The sequence below is a fragment of the Polypterus senegalus genome, chromosome 15 (genome assembly GCF_016835505.1).
Source record: "Polypterus senegalus isolate Bchr_013 chromosome 15, ASM1683550v1, whole genome shotgun sequence".
Lineage (NCBI taxonomy): Eukaryota > Metazoa > Chordata > Cladistia > Polypteriformes > Polypteridae > Polypterus > Polypterus senegalus.
The window spans coordinates 104,762,025-104,785,391 of NC_053168.1; positions in this window are offsets into that span (position 1 = coordinate 104,762,025).

Consider the following 23,367-nt stretch of genomic DNA (forward strand, 5'->3'; position numbering starts at 1 on the left):
GGCAATGAAAGGGTAGCAGCACACGGTGGCCAGACAATTCCCCACATCAGTCAATTCCCACATTCCCAACTCCCCACAATTACAATTCCCCACATCACACCTCCCCTACATTGCAATTCCCTACATTGCAATTCCCCACTTCCACAACTCCCCACATTGGGATAATATTTATTATAACCATAGACTAATGTACTATATAAGACAGTCCATATAATGATACAAAAGCTGCCCTCCGCTTCCCACATCGAGCATTATTTTATTTAAAAACGCTTACTTGTTAATAAATATGTAAAAATACATTATCCAAGCATGCATTTTTATATACAATTTGCCTTTTAAAAATTTGAAACAGGTAAGTTGAATTCTATTATTTTTGAATCTTTCTTAAAACATGCTAAAACGTAACATTTTTGATTTTTATCTTTTTAAATTACCAAAATTTGTAATTTGTGCCAGTGGAGGATGTCAGAGGCCTGTTCAATGACTTGATAGCAGAGTTCCCTGATGAAGACAACTACAATGACCTTCTTGCCTACTTTGAATCAACCTACATTACTGGAGTAAGAGGCAGAGATGCAGTGTTTCCCATTAGAATCTGGAATCACTTTGAAGCTGCTGCTACTGGCCTACCAAGAACAACAAACTGCTGTGAAGGATACCACAATTCACTGAGAGCCCTGTTTCACTGCAGTCATCCAGGTGTGTGGGATCTTCTGGAAGGTCTGAAGAAGGACATGGCCATCCACAGCAAGACATTGGCTGATGCAGATGATGGCAGACCACAGCCAAAAAGGAAGAAGTATGAGACCCTAAATAGCAAAGTAATTGAGGCTGTCCAAGGGTATGCCAATCAACAGGATAAGATTAAGTATTTGAGAAAATTGGCCAACATGCAGTTTCCAAAGTAACCTTTGTGTTTAGTAGTTTCTGTGTACTTTAGTCATTCTTGTCAATTATTAATAGTTTTTGTACTGTACATTTAGTTTAATGATTTTTCTTTTATTAGATAAACCTGTACAGTGGAATTATTAGCAAATGGAATAGGACCTTATCTAATTCATTATTTTGTACCAAGCATATTTTGTATTAAACTCATTTGTTCATTTGTGTATATCAGTTACTTGTATTTTGTAATCAGTAATGCATTTCAATAAATTGTCATGAAATGAAACTTTTGGAGATTAATTACTACTATTTGCATTTTAGAATTCCTTCATTATATTATTAATTCAGTGCACTCCATATTATCCCAATGTGGGAGTTGTGGAAGTGGGGAATTGCAATGTGGGAATTGCAATGTGGGAATTGTGATGTGGGGAATTGTAATTGTGGGGAGTTGGGAATGTGGGGAATTGACTAAGGTGGGAGTTGTCATGGAACAGCAGCACACACAGATTCCCCAGAAAATGTGACTCAGGTAATGTGCTGGTACTTTGTGTGGGCGTCTCTGCCTCCCCCTCTCCTTATGCAGCACTAATTTACTGCAGCGTGATGCTCCTTAGGCTCTCCTCACTCTACAAGTATGTGTGCTGTCTTCAGGATCAGACAAACGTAATGGATGGACACGAGTATGAATGACCACACATAATACCACATGCAGTAAATACTTCTCAAGCAGTTGTGCTCTTCAAAAAAGCTTGTGCTGGTGATCATTGTGAGAGGTGCCCTATGCATTAATGATTACTTGCATGATGACTCTGTCTGTAATACACATAGTGCATTCAATAAGATGAAGAATTCCAAATAATCATTCATTTACAGTGCAACACAGCTTCATATGTTGGCAATAGAAATCGAGTTAGTAGCTTGTTAGACAGCAGGTGAATGTAAGCCTACAGCTTCTGGTTTCAGGTCCAACTCAATAACCACTAGGCCAATTATTGTCTTTAAGCCATTACTTGAATTCTTTAAGCCATCCCCATAGATTTGCGGACGTATTATCTTCATATTATCTACCAACTTTTGTTTTAATGAGCTTTACTGGGACAGGACAAATTGTACAAGTATTCACCTATTATAAAAACTCAAATTTCTTATGTTATAACGTGAATATTTTATGCAGTACTGTATACAGCATTCAAAAGCTCATTACATGTTTCATACAAGGTCATAAGTGGGCTCTTCACCTCCTAGATAGGTCCCAGCTTAAGGATTGTTCAAAATCAGTGACCCATCTCAGCATCCCCTAGAGATGACTTCATTTATTTTGTGTATTGTATTTGTAATTAATTTACACCACTTTGCACTTTGCTATTAAAAAGTCTTTTTATATTAATCAGTGTCATGAAAACCATTTTAAACCTACTATGATTTAATTTTATATAACAATAAAATATGAAAGTTTCCGGTGGGGGGTAAATGCTTTTTAGATACACTATATATATATAAGCCACATATCGGGTACAGAGTTGCTCAAATAAAACAGAATAGTCCTTCTAATCACACTTTATTCTGGAACATGTAGAAACAATATCTGAGTCTTTCAAGAAGCAACGAGCAAACTTAATAATCTTCAGCAGAAATTTGACTGTTTCTGTCCTTCTGTAATCAAAATAAGTCAGAGGCATCATCTTCAGAGTTGTTGAGCTGCAGAGTGGTGGGCCACAAGGTCTGTAAGTGGTCTGGTAGACGCAAGATGTTCAGCAAGGGGAAGAACTGCTTGTATTAGGGACTTAATCATTTCTAAGGGTTTTTATTACCATGAGATATGAGACTTGGACATAGCTGCAGTTGATCCAGCATTCTTCAGACTACTGTCAGTGTGAAATCAATATGAAAGTATTTTCTTTTCCTGTATCAGAATCAACTCTAGAAAGAAAAGGTGCAGCCTGATATGCTTATTGTCTCACTTGTGTTGGGGAGGTCACCTTCCAGGCTCAGCTGAGGTATGTAATACCAACCAGAAATGAGAGATGGTGTTGTTGTTAATTTTGCCACCTGTCTACCGACCACAACTCCAAAGAGATGCCCGGTGAGAGAAACTGATTCTGCCCCTTCTGGGCCAAGTCCTATACAACCAGGAACCTCTGAAAGGAAGCATCTCACTTTCAGTAGAGCCAAACCAAAGGACGGAATTCCCAGTGGAGACAGGACCTGAGCAGCAATATTAAGTTAAAGAGAAGACTACAGTCTGTATGTTTTTTTTTTTTTTTTTGCAGTGCCACTGTGCATTTATTTTTGTTACTTTTTGTAAAAAGAACTACCATATATACTCACGTATAAGTCAGGTCTTGAAACTCGAAAAATCGATCATAAAATCAGACTCAAACTCCCATTCAAAAATGCGACACTTAATTTTTTTTTTTTTACATCTTCTTGCCTCCTCCAATCTCATATCATTATCTCAGATGCATCACATTTTGTTATAGCAACGCAGTTACCAATCTCTTTCACCACTTCAACGACTTTTAATTTAAAACTAGCTTCATATTTTCTTCTGATTGAACGCTCCATCGTAGATAAGGGATGCTCTTATGATAAAGGTGTATGAAGATTTGAGATACAAAAAACACAAATCAGTACAAATGTTGCGTCGGAATAGTTTGGGTATTACTGTGTAGTCACATAGGCACAATAGAGAGAGAGAGAGAGAGTGAGAGAGAGGTTAGGAGCATGCACTGATACAATGTATTTCCGCACCCACTTAGAAAATAAAGGCAGTGTGCTACGTTGTCACAATCTCAGGTCGGAGTTAGCATATCATAATCCCTTGTACCAACAGCGTGAGTTTTCCGCATTTGACTTATACGACCAACATTTTAAAATACCAGAAATTATACTGTGAAATCAAGTCCCGACTTATCCGAGGAAGAACTTATCTGCGAGTACAGCATATACGGTACACGGGATGACCGGGTGAGTGCCCCAACATTTCTTTTGAACCTGGGATTTTCTAATGTTTAACCACTGTATATATACAGGCTTTGTCCTTTTTCCTCTCGACTCTGACCATCAAGTGGTGGTGACTGCCTTCTTTTACAGGGCACCTGGAAGGACTCCAGGTGCCCAATAACCTTCTTCTGGCAGCACTTCTGGGTGTGGTGGATGTGCTGCCAGCATTCAGGCAACCCCCAGTGGAAACCAAGTGGGCTGCCCTCCATCAGTCCAGGGGAGAAACTGTCCTGAAAATCCTCTCTCCCAGGAAAGGTCCCCAGCTAGCCACCATATCCCAGCCAATACCCTAGGCCGCCAGATGGAGCCCTCCCTGCAGCATGGAGGTGCGCTGAAGACCAGCAGAGAATCCTGGACAATGGAGTTTTTATCCACAGCCCTGCTGGATACCATGGAGGCTGCTAGAGGACACTGTAGGGATGAGAAAAGAATATTTTCCCTACACCTCGGATGTACGTCCGAGTCACATGGAAAAGAGGAATGAAGTGCCTCCAGGATGAAGAAAAGGACTTTTTATCTGACCCGGAAGTGATAGGAGATCACATGGACTGGGGATTGAAAACACTTCCGGGTCAGGAACTATAAAAGGACTGTGGGAACTCCCAGACGACAAGTTGAGCTGGTTGGAAGGGTAGCAATGCATCTGGGAGTGGTGGAGAGTTTATTGATTAGTGCATTGTTTAGTTTAATGAGTATTGTGGAGAGGAGAGTGCTTTGTGCACTGTGCATTATTAATAAAGTCCATATTTGGACTTTTACCTCGTGTCTGACGTCTTGGTCAAGGGTTCAAGGGAGCGAGTGCCCCCTATATGTCACTGTATGTATATATATATATATATATATATATATATATATATATATATATATATATATATATATATATATATATATATATATATATATATATATATATATAGGGTGGTCCAGATCTAATTATGCAATTTTTAAAGCAATGCAGGAAAACAATACGAGATAGAAGAATAGTTTGAAATATCTTGTAATAAACAAAAATGGACTTACATTGAATTAATTCACTGATTTTCCATGTAATATCCCATGTTGCAATGTTGCAGCCTTATTCCAAAACGGATTAAATTCAGTTTTTTCCTCTGAATTCTACACACAACACCCCATAATGAAAACGTGAAAAAGGTTTACTTAAGGTTTTTGCAAATTTATTAAAAACTAGCAAAATACCCGCACTTCGCAGCAGAGAAGTATTGTGTTAAAGAAGTAATGAAAAAGAAAAGGAAACATTTTAATAATAACGTAACATGATAGACAATGTAATTGTGTAGTCATTGTCATGAGTGTTGCTGGCATATATATATATATATACACATACACATATACTGTATATAGATACATATATATATACACATATATATACACATATACATATATATATATATAAATATATATATACACACATATATATATATACACATATATATATATATATATATATATATATATATATATATATATATATATATATATATTTAAGGGGTGGGACTCGATTAAAAAAATTTATCTAATTAATTAGAGGCTGTGTAATTAATTAATCTTCATTAATCGAATGTAAGCACACATGAAAATTTGCCCCAAATCGCAAATGTTGTTTTTTAATTTAAAAGGGTTTTAGTGGGCGACAGAATCAAATAATAGACATGGACATGAATATTGTAAACTCAAGCTGTTTTAATTTCTGAAAAAAAAATGCATTTAAACTGCATTTCATTTCAAAACAGAAACAAAAATATGATCCCTGGCTAAAATTGGGCAGACTTAAAAAAAAGTGGTATTTTAAATACTTTAAGTACATTTTCAGAATGGTATTGTCTTTAAATAATAATAACAAACATTTCAACATTAAAGTGCAGTTTTTCTTCTTAAAAAAATAAGGCAGAAACATAAAAGGTAATTTGACCAGCCTCACCTTTAAACTGTGAGTAACCTTAGCCAAAATTATTTTGTACATTAGGCTAAAACAGTGTGATCATTGAACATTTTGTAATTAGATGTAATTAGAATTACTAACGGTCACGGAAGTCCAATGATCCCCAGTAAGAGCCACAAAGTCCACTTTCTGTAATGCATCTAATTTTGCTTGCTTTTCAATGTCATAAAACTGTTGAATTTCACTTGAAATACGCTACCTGTAGCACATTTTCTAACCCCCTATCTTCCACCACTGTTAGTGGTCTACAGTCCAAAGCAATGTATTTTGCGAGAGAATTTGTAAGTTTGACCGATGTTGACTTACTAATTTTGGTCCTGAAGCCAGTCATTTCATAAGGTTTGGGCTGCCGACACCTTTTGTTGGTACTCGAACCCGTACTGCTAGTGCTAACAGCATAAACAGTTTCTGTGCTCGTTGTAACATGTTTTGCATTTAGATGGAACCGTAAGGTTGAAATGCCTCGGTGGTATGCAAACTCATTTTTGCACAGTTTGCACCAAACAACGCTTTTAACAAGGCTTTCGTCGGGTAGTCTTTTGAAATGAAATTTGCCTCCGATCAGTTCTAGCAACGCGCTTTCTTCCGACTGTGTGCATCAATGTAATCGGTGTACCAGGAAATCATGCATTGACAAAAGTTACCCTTTGCTTGGAATGCAAAGTGTGATTAAATGCGTTATTTTTTTTAACGCGTTATGGAGTACATGCATCGAAGCTTCCCAGCTGTGCTTGTGCTAAGAAAAGGAAACATTTTAAAAATAACGTAACATGATTGTCAATGTAATTGTCTTGTGACCGTTATGAGTGTTGCTGTCATCAAGGATTTGATTAGCATTATTTCTTTCAATCAGGTTCGTATTTGGAGGACATGTTGTGTTCAAGTTTATTCCGTGTTTGTCAAGATTTATGTAAAGATAACAGGTTTCATTCATCGAAGTGTTCACCACCCAAATCGGAACTCGTGAATGTAAGATGTTCAACAGGCATTCCCGGTAGTAAGTTGTGGAAATTGCCTGTGACTATTTAGCGGTACCGTGTGTATGAACTTAATTTAATCTTTTCCAGTCCTGCAAAGTCAGTTGACGCGAGCCGCTCGGAGTACATGCATCGAAGCTTCTCAGCTGTGCTTGTGCGATCTCGCGATGTCCACCACTTATTTTAATGTTAGCTAAGACCCGGCACTTCTAAGTTTCTTGCTACAGCAATTTTAACTCCGCAACAAAGTGATCTGAAGTCTTGTTTATACCTCGTGTCTTCTCATTAAACTTGTATCTCGCGAATACCATAATCGTCATAGGCATGACAAACGGCAGCGGGAGTGTGTCTATAAACTTAATTTAAACTTACGGTTCACACCTTGCTTTGTTTCTGCAGTTGTGTAATTCGGTTTTTGTTCAGCACTCTTTGGAACTGTTGCATTTTGTCAGTGCACTGCGTCAGTTCACGTGAGCCGCTCAGTGTACATGCATCGAAGGTTCCCAGCTGTGCTGGTGCCATCTCGTGCAATGTCCACGGCTGTATTTAATGTTAGCTAAGACCCGGCACTTAAAAGTTTCTCTCGCAGTTTCGCTGAGTTTGTGCCAACCACCACCCTGACCATCTCATCTTCGTCTGCATAAGCACAGTCCTTCACCCGTGAATATTTAGCGGCAGTGTTTCTATTGGATTGCCGCTGACGGACGGCTTTATATGGGCAGGCACTAAATTACGTGGGAGGCGTAACTCCGCCTCCCATGGCCATCGAGCAGATGTTTATTATGGTCTATGGACGAAAAAATAGGTTCCAGTTATGACCATTACGTGTAGAATTTCAAAATGAAACCTGCCCAACTTTTGTAAGTAAGCTGTAAGGAATGAGCCTGCCAAATTTCAGCCTTCTACCTACACGGGAAGTTGGAGAATTAGTGATGAGTCAGTGAGTGAGTGAGTGAGTGAGTGAGTGAGTGAGTGAGTGAGTGAGTGAGTGAGTGAGTGAGTGAGTGAGTGAGGGCTTTGCCTTTTATTAGTATGGATAAAAAAACTGAGAAATCACATGTACGTAAGTATTCACAGCCTTTGCTCAATACTTTGTCGATGCACGTTTGGCAGCAATTACAGCCTCAAGTCTTTTTGAATAAGATGCCACAAGCTTGGCACACTACACCTATCCTTGGCCAGTTTCGCCCATTCCTCTTTGAAGCACCTCTCAAGCTCCATCAGGTTGGATGGGAAAGGTCGGTGCACAGCCATTTTAAGATCTCTCCAGAGATATTCAATCAGATTCAAGTCTGAGGCTCTGGCTGGGCCACTCAAGGACATTCACAGAGTTGTCCTGAAGCCACTCCTTTGATATCTTGGCTGTGTGCTTAGGGTCGTTGTCCTGCTGAAAGATGAACCGTCGCCCCAGTCTGTGGTCAAGAGTGCTCTGGAGCAGGTTTTCATCCAGGATGTCTCTGTACATTGCTGCAGTCATCTTTCTCTTTATCCTGACTAGTCTCCCAGTTCCTGCCGCTGAAAAACATGGATGGTATTGGCCTGGTGATGAGCGGTGCCTGGTTTCCTCCAAACGTGATGCCTGGCATTCACACCAAAGGGTTCAATGTTTGCCTCATCAGACCAGAGAATTTTGTTTCTCATGGTCTGAGAGTCCTTCAGTGCCTTTTACTAAGGAGTGGCATCCGTCTGGCCACTCTACCATACAGGCCTGATTGGTGGATTGCTGAAGGTTGTCCTTCTGGAAGGTTCTTCTCTCTCCACAGAGGACCTCTGGAGCACTGACAGAGTGACCATCGGGTTCTTGGTCATCTCCCTGACTAAGGCCCTTCTCCCCCGATCACTCAGTTTAGATGGCCGGCCAGCTCTAGGAAGAATCCTGGTTCCACTTGTTTCACTTACAGTTGATGGAGACCACTGTGCTCATTGGGACCTTCAAAGCAGCAGAAATTTTTCTGTAGCCTTCCCCTGATTTGTGCCTCGAGACCATCCTGTCTCAGAGGTCTACAGACATTTCATTTGACTTCATGCTTGATTTGTGCTCTGACATGAACTGTCAACTGTGGGACCTTATATAGACAGGTGTGTGCCTTTCCAAATCATGTCCAATCAACTGAATTTACCACAGGCGGACTCCAATTAAGCTGTAGAAACATCTCAAGGATGATCTGGGGAAACAGGATGCACCTCAGCTCAATTCTGAGCTTCATGGAAAAGGCTGTGAATACTTATGTACAAGTGCTTTCTCATTTTTTTTATTTTTAATAAATTTGCAAAAATATCAAGTAAACTTTTTTCACATTGTCTTTATGGGGTGTTGTGTGTAGAATTCTGAGGAAAAAAAATGAATTTAATCCATTTTGGAATAAGGCTGCAACATAACAAAATGTGGAAAAAGTAAAGTGCTGTGAATACTTTCCGGATGCACTGTATATATAGTGACCAGAAGGAGTCCCAGCATAAATATAAAAATGTGAATTTCCCCTTGGGATTAACAAAGTATCTATCTATTGTGGAACGGGACCCGGACACAGACAAACGGACATCGTTGTTTCACCACACACACGTTTATTTACACCAACTATATACAATATTTACAAATGCACAACCCAGAGCCTCCAGCACCAACTCCCCAAAAGTCCGGGCCTCACAGTCTCTTGCCCTTCTTCTGGCCGCCTCCAGTCCTCTCTCCAGCTCCGTCCTCTTCCACCCGACTTCCACCCTCAACTGTTGGGAGGCGGCCCCTTTTATCACACCCCGGATGGGCTCCAGCTGCTTCCCGGCATTCCTTGGCGGACACGCCCCACTGTGGCGGAAGTGCCAGCTGTGCACTCGGAAGCCCTCCGTGTGTCCCCTGTCTTCTTCCCCCCAGCACTTCCTGGTGTGGCGGAAGTGCTGGGCTCCAGGGTTCTTTAGGCACCGGGGTGCCGCCTGGCGGTGGCCACTGGCCCCTACAGGGTTGGGCTTCCAAGCCCCCTACCCGAGGCCACAAACAAAACCAGGGCGGTGGCCCCCTCGTGGTCGGGAGGAGGCACCAGCCCTCCTCCGGTCCCCTCGTGCGTCCCGGTTGGGCTCCACCCCCAGCCGCCTGTGACACTATCTATCTATCTATCTATCTAAATAAAATAATTTATCAATAATTTATTAGCCTTTGGCTAAGCATCTAACAGACAAATGAACTTAACAATAGAGAAAGTAACAGTCATAACAAGGTTTCCATAGGTGAACCTATGGAAGGGTCATTATCAAGCCATAAGAGACAAGAGCAGAGGCCCAGTGCATCCACAAGACCGTGTCTCCCTATGCTGTTTCTCCCACCGAGCCAGCATCTTGCTAGAACCTAACCCCATTTTTCTCATAGCATCAATGACTTGGTATCCATATTTTCTGTATGCTTGGAATTTTTTTCAGCAACGTAACCCTCATGAATAATGAGAAACAACTGTATTCGTATTTTGAAACCTAATAAAATATGTGGAAACAGCCCGTACACAGACAGGCAGACACCAAAGGTTTACACCCAAGCACACGTTTATTCATTTCGACTACTGTATATACAAAGTACCATGCACAACCCAGTTCCCCCGCACCAATCACCCTTAGTCCAGGCCTCTTTCTTCAATGCCTCTCCTTCTGACCGCCTCCACTCCTCTCCTCCAGGCTTCGTCCTCTTCCATCCGGCTCCAGCTGCCAAATGGAGGGTGGCAGCCCCTTTTATGTTCACCCGGATGTGCTCCAGGTGCCTCCCGATGAACTTCTGCCAGATACTTCCTGGTGTGGCGGAAGTGCCGGTTGAAAAACCAAAAGCACTCTGGGTGTCCATGGTAATCCTTCCGCCAGCACTTCCGGGTGTGGCAGAAGTGCTGATGTCCAGGTCTCTTCAGGCATCCATAAGCAGGATTTTAAAGTCAATTCTGAATGACACAAGTAACCAGTGTAGTGACATCAAAACTGGAGAAATGTGCTTGGATTTCTTTTCCTAGTTAGGATTTTAGCAGCTGCATTCTGCATTAGTTGCAGTCAATTTATGTCTTTTTTGGGTAGTCCTGAGAGGAGTGCGTTACAGTAGTCTAGTCGACTGAAAGCAAAAGCGTGAATTAATTTCTCAGCATCTTTCAATGATATAAGATTTCTAACTTTTGCTACATTTCTTAAGTGAAAAAATGCTGTTCTAGTGGTCTGATTAATATGCAATTTAAAATTCAGATCACAGTCAACAGTTACCCCTAAATTCTTTACCTCCGTATTGACTTTCAATCCTAATGCATCAAGTTTATTTCTAATAACCTTATTAGATCCATTATTGCCAATCACTAAAAGTTAAGTTTTTCATTATTTAGCTTGAGAAAATTACTACTCATCCACTCAGAAACACAAGTAAGACATTGTGTTAGTGAAACAAAAGAGTCGGGGTCATCAGGGGCTATTGATAAATACAGTTGCGTGTCATCAGCATAGCTGTGGTAGTTCACGTTATGCCCCGAGATAATCTGACCTAATGGAAGCATGTAGATTGAAAAGAGCAGTGGACCCAGGATAGAGCCTTGTGGAACACCATATAGGATATCATGTGTCTTCGAAGTATAATTACCACAACTAACAAAGAATTTTCTACCTGCCAGGTAGGATTCAAACCAATTTAAGACACTCCCAGAGAGGACCACCCACTGACTAAGGCGATTTCTAAGAATATTGTGATCAATGGTGTCGAATACGGCACTCAGATCTAAGAGGACGAGAACAGTTAAATGGCCTCTGTCTGCATTTACCCGCAAGTCATTTACTACTTTAACGAGTGCAGTTTCTATACTGTGATTTGTTCTAAAACCCGACTGAAACTTATCAAGAATAGCATGTTTATTGAGGTGGTCATTTAGCTGTATAATGACTGCCTTCTCTAGAATTTTACTTAAGAAAGGCAGGTTAGAAATGGGTCTAAAGTTTTCAAAAGTAGAGGAATCAAGATTATTTTTCTTGAGTAGGGGTTTAACTATAGCAGTCTTAAAACAGTCTGGGAAGACCCCCATATCTAATGACGAGTTTACTATGTCAAGAATACTATCAATTAGCACACCTGATACTTCTTTGAAAAAACTTGTTGGTGTTGGGTCAAGGACGCAGGTGGAGGGTCTCAGCTGAGAAATTATTATATGTAAATCAGGTAAATCTATCCTGGTGAAAGAATTTAATTTGTTTATAACGGAGTACTGGGGCTTAAGAGGATGCGCAGTGTTTGGGAGATATACTATATTATTTCTAATATCATTAATTTTTTTGATTGAAAAATACAGTAATAGTCTCACAAGTTTCCCTGGAAGTGTTCTGGAGGCATTCCATTGAGTGACCTGGGTTTAGTAGACGATCAATAGTAGAGAATAAGACTCTGGGATTACTAGCATTGTTATTTATAATTCTAGAGAAATAGCAGCACCTCTCAAGGCGGACTGTGTTATTGTATTCTGTTATTTTAACCTTCAATATCTCATAGTGGATAGTTAATTTAGTTTTTCTCCATTTATGCTCATCTCTACAGCATGTTCTCTTTAAATCAGACTCTCTTTGGGTCTTCCATGGTATAACAATGCTAGAAGATTTTTTAATTGTCTTTTCAGGTGCGACTATGTCAGCAGCAGCTCTCACCTTAGTATTAAATTTTTCCACCTTACTATTTACATTATCCTCGCTATTATAGTTAGCACTACAAACGAACTGCTTGTTTGGAATGTTTGTAAATTTTGAAGCTGCTGTTGAATCAAATAAGCGTTTTTTAACAATATGCTTCTCGTGAATATTTTCTATCATTATTTCTATATTAAATAGTAAAAGAAAATGGTCTGATAGGCCAATATCAATGATCTGCTTCACATCAACTTTCAGTCCTTTGGTAATCACTAAGTCTAACGTATGACCTGCTTTATGTGTAGGCTGATTAACTAGCTGTCTCAAATCAGAAGAGTCCAGGAGGTTCATAAATTATTTTACTAAATAACACTTTTACTAAATACTAAGCTAAATAAATATTATAAATAGTCAGTCAGTCAGTCAGTCATCGTCCAACCCACTATATCCTAACACGGGGGTCGGCTGGAGACAATCCCGGCCAGCACAGGGCACAAGGCAGGAACAAACCCTGGTCAGGGTGCCAGCTCTCCACAGATTTTATAAATAAGTCTTTATTGTATAATAGTGCTTTCGATGTGAACTACCAAAGGCTCTTTGCCAAAGTACAATGATGTGCCCATTTTTTCTGCCAGTCTTCTTTTTTTTCCCCTGTTCAACTCAGCCCCCGCCACCCATACTTAAATGACTTTTTGCCTCTTAATGTCATTTTTCCACTCACCTTTTCTTTCCTACAGTCTCTATCTCAGTTGCTCTATCTCTTCCACATTTTCCCATTTTTATATTCTCTTCATCATCATTCCCTTGTCCACTTATAAATCTTATATTCACTATCAGGGGGTAATTTGTTCTGACCCTCTTACCCAGAAGTCCTGCAGTGAGACCATAACTCCCTTAAAATGGGTTTATTGGACACATTTTCAAGCCCTCTGTCCAAAGTGGACCTTTTCACATTCTTCTTCACTCAAGACAGCAGACTGCATTCAACATAGCATGACTCAGAACGCCTGCCTACTCGGCTTGACTTGCATCCTACTGGTCTGACATTTCGGCAGCTGCAGGAGGAGGGCAAGGGGGGGTCCGTGTATGGAGAGAGCCAGTAAAAGGTCACTCAAACAGGCTCTTTGATGAAGTCACACTAAATTATCTTGCGTTTGACTCTGTGCGTCATCCAGTGTCCTGGCGGCTTTCTGCTCATTGTCTCAGTATTTTGGCCCTGCTGTTCGCACAGAGGAGAATGTTAAAACTGGCATTTGGCAATCAAGACATGGAAATGCAATAATAAAAGTAATCCATCAATCACTTCTTACACAAATCCTGACTCACCATAAGTCAGAGGAAACATACCAATAGATGCATTACAATAACAGAAGATTAACAAAGCTCCATAAACCTGGGTTCAAGTATCAGCTCAGTCGCTCTGGATACTTAGGTTGCATCCAACATCTCAAAGATATGCTGGGCTGATGACTTTTTGATTGAGAGTGGTTTTGTGAGAGGGAGATGTAGCATTCGATCCTGGGTTATGTCTTGCTATGAACCTAATACTGCTGGGATTGGCTTGAACTACCTGTTAGAATGAATGAATGAATTAATTCAGACACAGCAAGTGATCTGATCTAAATTTTGAGGCCAGGTGGCTACCTCCATAACAGATCAAGATGTTCAGATTTGTTCTCAGTTGCTCTGCCCCCTTGCAAAGCATCAGTTTAGATAGCATTTGACAGTTCACTTTGGCATTCTGCATATGTCTGGTCATTCCTACTGCAGTTGGAAGAGCCAGGTGTCCATGAATATCCATTCTTCTAAGTATCCGGTGATAACTTTAAGAATCAAAGAGGTACTTTGAATGTGTCTGCTCACCACTGTCACATTTGAAAAGGCTGCTAGAATTGTTCATTTTGGTATCTTCCAAGTGCCCAGAATGGCAACCTCTGAATTTTAATTAAGGGCTGTCATAACCAAAAAGGCCATGTTAATGCTTAAATGTCTATTTAGGAATCCTCTGTGTATCCAGTCTTGTCACATCACTTGCATAGTTGAAGAGAAGACTTTAGAGTGTCATTCAGTTTTCCTTCAAGTGCCCAGCTTGATTGCACACACACAAAGGTGCAATCACACAAGCACGCCTACACAACCTGCATGTACTCAAACATTCATACATGTGTAATAACTTAGAGAGAGGCACACTCACATACACAAATAAAGCATCACAGACACATGCAAACATATATACTCACAGATGCAGGTGTCCATATGCTTACATGCTTATGTGCACACAAATCCCAACACACATGATAATACTCAATCACACATTATACATATGTAAGAGGCTACACAAGCATGTGCATATACTCAGGCACACACACTCACACTCACACATGAATACATATCCATATGCATAATCACACGTGACTGGAGTCAAGCTGAGGGTTAGGCTCAAAACCATTGCAGTCAGATAGAAATCTTTACATCCACCAAATCTGGAGAACAAGGGGTAATGAGAATTGAACTAAATATTATCTCACAGTAAATCCATCCATTCATCCATTATCTAACCCGCTAAATCCTAACTACAGGGTCACGGGGTCTGCTGGAGCCAATCCCAGCCAACACAGGGCACAAGGCAGGAAACAAACCCTGGGCAGGGCGCCAGCCCACTGCAGATATACATATATTTATTTTTATTTATTTACTTATTGATTGATTGATTGATAAGCTGCATTATTTGTCTATATCCTTGTTTTTTATGTTTCTGATGCTGTATGCATGTGAATTTCCATTTGGGATTAATACATCGTATCTAATCAAATCTAATCTAATCTCTATCCATCCATCCATCCATCCTCTTCTGCTTATCTGGGATCGGGTTGCGGGGGCAGCAGCTTAAGCAGAGAGGCCCAGACTTCCCTCTCCCCAGCCACTTCTTCCAGCTCTTCCGGAAGAATCCCAAGGACTTCCCAGGCTAGCCGGGAGACTTAGTCCCTCCAGCGTGTCCTGGGTCTTCCCCGGGGCCTCCTCTCGGTTGGATGTGCCCAGAACATCTCACCAGGGAGGCGTCCAGGAGGCATCCTGATCAGATGCCCGAGCCACCTCATCTGACTCCTCTCGATGCGGAGGAGCAGCGGCTCTACTCTGAGCCCCTGCCGGATGACTGAATTTCTCACCCTATCTTTAAGGGAAAGCCCAGACACCCTGCGGAGGAAACTCATTTCAGCCGCTTGTATTCGCGATCTCGTTCTTTCGGTCACTACCCATAGCTCATGACCATAGGTGAGGGTAGGAACGTAGATCGACTGGTAAATTGAGAGCTTTGCCTTACGGCTCAGCTCTTTTTTCATCATGACAGACCGATGCAGAGCCCGCATCACTGCGGATGCCGCACCGATCCGCCTGTCGATCTCACGGTCCATTTTTCCCTCACTCGTGAACAAGACCCTGAGATACTTGAACTCCTCCACTTGGGGCAGGATGTCTCCCCCAACCCTGAGAGTGGACTCCACCCTTTTCCAGCTGAGGACCATGGTCTCGGATTTGGAGGTGCTGATTCTCATCCCAGCCGCTTCACACTCAGCTGCGAACCGCTCCAGAGAGAGCTGAAGATCACAGCCTGATGAAGCAAACAGGACAACATCATCTGCAAAAAGCAGTGACCCAATCCTGAGTCCACCAAACCGGACCCCTTCAACACCCTGGCTGCGCCTAGAAATTCTGTCCATAAAAGTTATGAACAGAATCGGTGATAAAGGGCAGCCCTGGCGGAGTCCAACTCTCACTGGAAACGGGCTCGACTTACTGCTGGCAATGCGGACCAAGCTCTGAAACCGGTTGTACAGGGACCGAACAGCTCTTATCAGGGGGTCCGGTACCCCATACTCCCGGAGCACCCCCCACAGGATTCCCCGAGGGACATGGTCGAACGCCTTTTCCAAGTCCACAAAACACATGTAGACTGGTTAGGCAAACTTCCATGCACCCTCCAGGATTCTGCTAAGGGTGTAGAGTTGATCCACTGTTCCGCAACCAGGAAGAAAACCACATTGTTCCTCCAGAATCCGAGGTTCGACTATCCAACGGACCCTCCTCTCCAGAACCCCCGAATAGACTTTTCCAGGAAGGCTGAGGAGTGTGATCCCTCTGTAGTTGAAACACACCCTCCAGTCTGCCTTTTTAAAGAGGGGGACCACCACCCCGGTCTGCCAATCCAGAGGCACTGTCCCCGATGTCCATGCGATGTTGCAGAGACGTGTCAACCAAGACAGTCCTACAACATCCAAAGCATTGAGGAACTCTGGGCATATCTCATCCACCCCCGGGGGCCCTGCCACCATGGAGTTTTTTGACCACCTCGGTGACCTCAGTCCCAGAGATGGGAGAGCCCACCTCAGAGTCCCCAGGCTCTGCTTCCTCATTGGAAGGCATGTTAGTGGGATTGAGGAGGTCTTCGAAGTACTTCCCCCACCGACCCACAACCTCCCGAGTCGAGGTCAGCAGCGCACCATCCCCACCATATACGGTGTTGACAATGCACTGCTTCCCCCTCCTGAGACGCTGGACGGTGGACCAGAATCTCCTCAAAGCCGTCCGAAAGTCATTCTCCATGGCCTCAGCAACAACCGAAGCTGCATTCCGCTTGGCCTGCCGGTACCTATCAGCTGCCTCCAGAGATCCACAGGACAAAAAGCTCCTATAGGACTCTTTCTTCAGCTTGACGGCATCCTTCACTGCCGGTATCCACCAACGGGTTCGGGGATTGCCGCCACAACAGGCACCAACCACCTTATGGCCACAGCTCTGGTCAGCCGCCTCAACAATAGAGGCACGGAACATGGCCCATTCGGACTCAATGTCCCCCACCTCCCTCGGGACGTGGTTGAAGTTCTGCCGAAGGTGGGAGTTGAAGCTACTTTTGACAGCGGACTCTGCCACCCGTTCCCAGCAGACCCTCACAACTCGTTTGGGCCTACCAGGCCTGGCTCCAGAGGGGGGCCCCGGTGACCCGCGTCCGGGCAAGGAAAAAGTTGTCCAGAGTTTTTGCTCATCATTGGAGGTTTATTGAACCGCTTTTTGTCTCATCCCTCACCTAGGACCAGTTTGCCTTGGGTGGCCCTACAAGGGGCATAAAGCCCCGGACAACATAGCTCCTAGGATCATTTGGACACGCAAACCCCTCCACCACGATAAGGTGACGGTTCAAGGAGGGATAATCTAATCTACACTTACATAAACATACAGTATGCCTACAAACATATGATTCTACCCCAGGGGTGTCCAGTTCCTATCCTGGTGGGCCGCAGTGGCTGCGGCTGGTTTGCATTCTAACCTTTTTCCTAATCTGTAACTTGTTTTCACTGCTAATGAACTCCTTTTCCCTTCATTTTAATAGCCCTGTTTTTAAGGATTCAGTCCTCTTAAATGGCAGCCAAGCAGAAATGAGATGTGAAACAAGCCAATGGATGACCAGCTAAATTGTAACATCCAACTCCAGCCAATTTCACTCCAATCAGTTTCTTAATGAGAAGCCAATTCTTACTGTTAATTAAAGCCAGTTGTTGAATATCATGACTTGTTGCTGCTCTCATTCTGACAAGGCTGCTGTTGATTTTCTGTTTTTTCTAAGACCACCATCAAGATGGTTTGGTGACCTGAGCAGACCAATATGACGAGACCTTAACCTTTCTTTATTTTTACGTTTAGCTGGTCATGTGGCGGCTTATTTTGTGTCTCATTATTGTTTGGCTGCTCATTAAGGAAAAAGAAACAACTAAGGGGTCTGAGTCACGTCAATTAAAATGAAGACGAAACAAGTTAATCAGCAGCAAAAACGGCTCACTAATTAAGAAGATGGTTAGAATGAAAACCTACAGTCACTGCAGCCCACCAGGACTGAAGTTAGACACCCCTGCCCTACCCAAATAAATATACACATGTGTTAAATGAAACCTAAGCATGCTCACTAATGCTTAAACGCACACATTGCACGTGCATGCACATTCACATTCACAGTCACCTTGCCATATTGTTCACATGCATGCTTAGAGTGATACAGCACATGTTCTGTGCAGGGAAAGGCACTGTGGAGAGGTAGTACCACCTACAATGGCATTGAAAAAACAACAAGAACAAGGACATTCTCAAGCATATTGAAAGTATTCTCTAAAATTGTTGTGTTTCTGCATCACAAAAGTTCACTAACAGCACATCTCTGAATGTAACATAAAACCAATTTCTCATATGAGCTTGGAAGTAAACGGGTGTTGTAATGGGTGATGTGGTGCCACCTTGGCCTGTCGTGAAGAGAACACCACCATCAGAATTCAGTGCTGTCCTCAGAGAAAAAAACATATTAATTATACATTCTTTCTTCCTTTCTATGGAACTTCACATTCGTGTCACTCTGGTGATAGAGTCCATTTGCAGCATCAGTCACAACTTGAGCCGTGCTGCTTCACGAAAGTTAATGTGAAACAGACAGTAATTAGCAAACCAAAAGAACCAGGTACACTATTGGTGAAAGGCAGTGTGGTAAGGTGATTCTGCTTACAGTATTGCCTCAATAATAGCAAGACATAACAACCACAAAAATTCACTCACAACAGGAAAAAGTATTCTATGCTTAATTTGTATAAAGTAATCATTCACTGTGTACTCTTTGACAGGATCTCCAGGGAAAACAACACTGGATGCAGCATCAGCGGCTGGAAGGCTCTCGCTCTGTCTCTCTGTGTTTTTGTCTCTGTGGTTTTTTTTTTATTACCTGAGATGTTTCATGTGCTCCAGCCATAATCTTCTCTAAGTGGAGGCTTGAAAGTTCCAGGATTGAGGAGCAGGTGTAATGTGCCAGGGAGTCCGGGGTCCAGTAATTATGTGTTTCTAATGTGCCTGGGTGTGGTAAAACTTTTAATCATTTTTAGATAATATTACTTTATTACAATTAATCAATCAAGAGCGTCACTCTTTTTCCTAGATATCCCTTGAAACAAACAACTTAAATGCATTGTGAAAAGTGGCATAGCATAATAGTGTAAACAAAAAAGCAAGAATGTTTAATAAAAGAAAAAGTAAGCAATGTAACACAACAACAATAATAATAAGTAAAAACAAAATATATATTACATGTGAAGAAATGAATAAGCAGGTTATTTATATATATATTTACTAGCTGTGTAAGCTATTGAAATTGTCAGAAAAAAACTGAAATGTAGAGGTATCAGGTAATTGAAAGGAACTACTCTGGGCGTCTCTCTCCTAGGAGGATTCATTTTGCTAATGTGCTCACATTGCTTTTGTATTAGCAGCTAAGCAACTTTGTCTTTCTTCTGAGGTTTTGTTTTGCTGACGTGCTCGCCTCACTTGTGTTATTAGCGGTTACGCGAGTTTTCTGTTTCCTTGGAGGCATAGCCCTTACACCGACTCCACCTCTCCCTTCCGGGCCGAAAAGACACACACACTCCCACGCGTAGACGTTTATATATAAGATGTTGATTGCACTTTTCTGCTTCAGACCTACACTCACTCACACATTTGCACTCTTTAGGTTCTCACAAGCACACATACTGTACATATGCACTCACACACATACAAACATATGCAAAGGTAAAAACTTCACACACACTATCTCCATGTTGATATTTTCCTTGCTTTTCTTCTGTTTTTCATTTGATGATGTGTTTCATAAGTAACCCATCTAATCAGCATCACCTTTCTATGAAATATGGCAGCCTTTCTGAGATTCAGAGCTTCATTTCAATTCCTTGGGTATCTTCAAAGCTTTTTCTTTCTGAGCTTTACTTCTTAACTTTTCATTAGTTTTATTTTTTTGAATGGTGGTGATTATAGGGTAAGAAAAATGTCTAAAAGGAAAAAAGGAATAAAGCAATATTATTGTAATGTCCAACTTCTCAATAATCTGTCATGAGATTATGCAAGATAGATAGATAGATAGATAGATAGATAGATAGATAGATAGATAGATAGATAGATAGATAGACATGAAAGGCACTATATCATAGATAGATAGATAGATAGATAGATAGATAGATAGATAGATAGATAGATAGATAGATAGATAGATAGATAGATAGATAGATAGATAGATAGATAGATAGATAGATAGAACTTTATTTGACCCAAAAGGAAATGTAGCTTTTCCTGAAGCTGAAGATATAAGTAAATGTTAATAAAACAACAACACCACCCCTCAAGCACACACAAGAATTACAGTGTAGGACGGGCCCAGAAGGTGTTTTCTTCCTCTCATTTATAATAATGGGCTGGTGTTCTATAAAGAAGCATTTCTTAAATTAGGAGGCCACCAAAAAATTGTAGGGGTCAATGAAAATTGAGAACATATAAAAACTGAGATAAGGCTAATATAGCTAGTAGCCATGCACACTGTGCTCGCACTCTCCATTAGTGGTGAGGTGTAGTTGAGACTACACAACAACCCAAAAGTTAATCTGCACACACATCTTTGATATTTGATGGATATGCACACAAAAAGTTTACCGCTCATATTCCTTGGCGAGCTCAATGGATAGATAGATAGATAGATAGATAGATAGATAGATAGATAGATAGATAGATAGATAGATAGATAGATAGATAGATAGATACTACAAGTACATCTCTGTGTAGGTGGTAGCATGTGACAGAATTTAAATTTCTGTACATGCTGAACCTTTAAAGTAATTGTTATATAAAACAGAATACATCTTAATTATGGACAGATGATTACATTTAATAAAGAAAGACACAACAGGAAAATATGTGGATGTGATGGATCATGGTGTACCAGGAAGTAGTAAAAATACTGAAAAAAATAAGTAAAGTTACACCTGCATGTACACACAAGAGGAAATACAATGAATCATTCTTTGCTTTTAATTTTAATCAAGAAGAAGCAGCAAACATGTTATTTTTTTGCAACAAATATTTGGAAAATGAAAGTTGGAAGCCCATAAGATGAAAAAGATTTCTTGATACTAGACATGCTGTAAAGTAAGCCAAGTAAGCAAATAGGAGTCTTTTTTTTTTTAGAAGGCTCCTGAAATATTTAAAACAAGAAATATCTGCTTTTGAAAAATATGTAACTGTTCAGGAAAAGTAATTAATTGAATCTTATGAAGCATCTTACCCAGTTGCGAAGGCTGACACCCTATTGGTGAAGACCTTGTTTTGCCATGCGCAATTCAAATAACGAAAACAATCACAGAAAACAGTATGTAGACAAACTATGTAAAATTCTTCTCTCAAATGATGTAGTTACTAAAAGAAATTAACAATGATGGGCGCAATAAGGAGACCAGAGTTTGTATCCTGCAAGGAGTTTACATGTTCTCCCTGTGTCTGTGTAGATTTCCTCCTGGGTGCTCTGGTTTTCTCCCACAGTCCAAAGACATGAAGGTTAAGTGAATTAGCATGGCATATTCAGCCCTAGTGTGTGTGTGAGTGTGTGTGTGTGTGTGTGTGTGTGTGTGTGTGTGTGTGTGTGTGTGTGTGTGTGTGTGTGCGTGTGTGTGAGTGAGTTCACCCTGCAATGGGCTGGCATCCTTCCCAAGGACCAATCTTGTTATGCAGCCTTTGCTTGCTGGGACAGGTTCCAGACCCTTCTCAGGATTAAGCCAGCTTTGAAACTGGTACGATATGTTATAAGCAATGACCTGTTTTAGCAAGTTATTGGAAGAATTAAATAAAGTTCTGAATTTGCAATTCAGATGGACAAGTTGACAGATATGACAGACTTGGGTCAGCTGTTGGCAGTAAAGGAAGACTTACTGTTCTCTTGTCCATCAAACGGACATACACAAAAGGTAAAGATATTTTTTAGAAAGTGGATGATGTTTTTCAAGGAAAGAGGTCTAAAATGGAATGACTATACTGGTGGTCCTACAGCAATGATAAAAAAGGAATGTAGGATCCATAGCCAAAGTTAGATCTGCTGGTAACTGACACATTAATTTTATTCAGCCCACTGGGCTGGCTACTTTGAGCAGTTGTTCAAAGCTGATTCACCGGCTAGGACATTGAATATCTCTGGGTCCACGTTTCTTGGGGCTGATCCTCCAATTAGCCTTGAACCACCCAATCTCACTGAGATTGCACAGGTGGTGAACCATCTGAGGGGAGGAAAGGCCCCAAGGATCTATGGTATATGGAGTGAATTTCTCCAGGCCAGTGGTAAGGCTGTCCTCCTGGCATTTCTAGCAATCTTTTCTGGGAGACTGGCATCATCCCAACTGACTGGAAAACGGGACTTGTCGTCCCTATCTGGAAAGCTAAGGGTGCTTGCCTGGATTGCAGCAATTACACGGGGATAACACTACTCTCGGTTCCGGGTAAGGTCCATGCTAGGGTCATCCTCAATAGGATCTGTGATCACTTGCTCACCTACCAGCGACTGGAACAGTCTGGTTTTACGCCTAAAAAGTCTACCATCGACCGCATCCTGGCACTGAGGGTTCTCATGGAGTGCAAACGTGAATATCGGCAGAGTTTCTTTGAAGCCTTTGTCGATTTTCATAAAGCGTTCGACTCAGTTGATCGAGCTGCCCTGTGGGACATCCTGAGGGTTCGCAGGATCCCCTCAAGGTTGCTGGATATCATGGCCGGCCTGTACACTGGTACTGTGAGTGCTGTACAGAGTGGAGGCAGAACCTCTGTGTTTTTCCCAGCTGATTCTGGGGTTCGTCAGGGGTGTGTTCTGATTCCTACTCTGTTCAATGCTTGTATGGACTGGGTGTTGGACAAGGTCATGGGTCCAGCAGCTGTGGGGCATCTTTTGGTGAAGAAAGATTCATGGATCTTGACTTTGCTGGCGATGCTGTGATCTTTGCGGAGTCAATGGAGACTCTGATTGGGGTGCTCAAGAGACTGAACAAGCAGTCTGAGTGCCTGAGCTTGCGAGTGTCCTGAATAAAAACC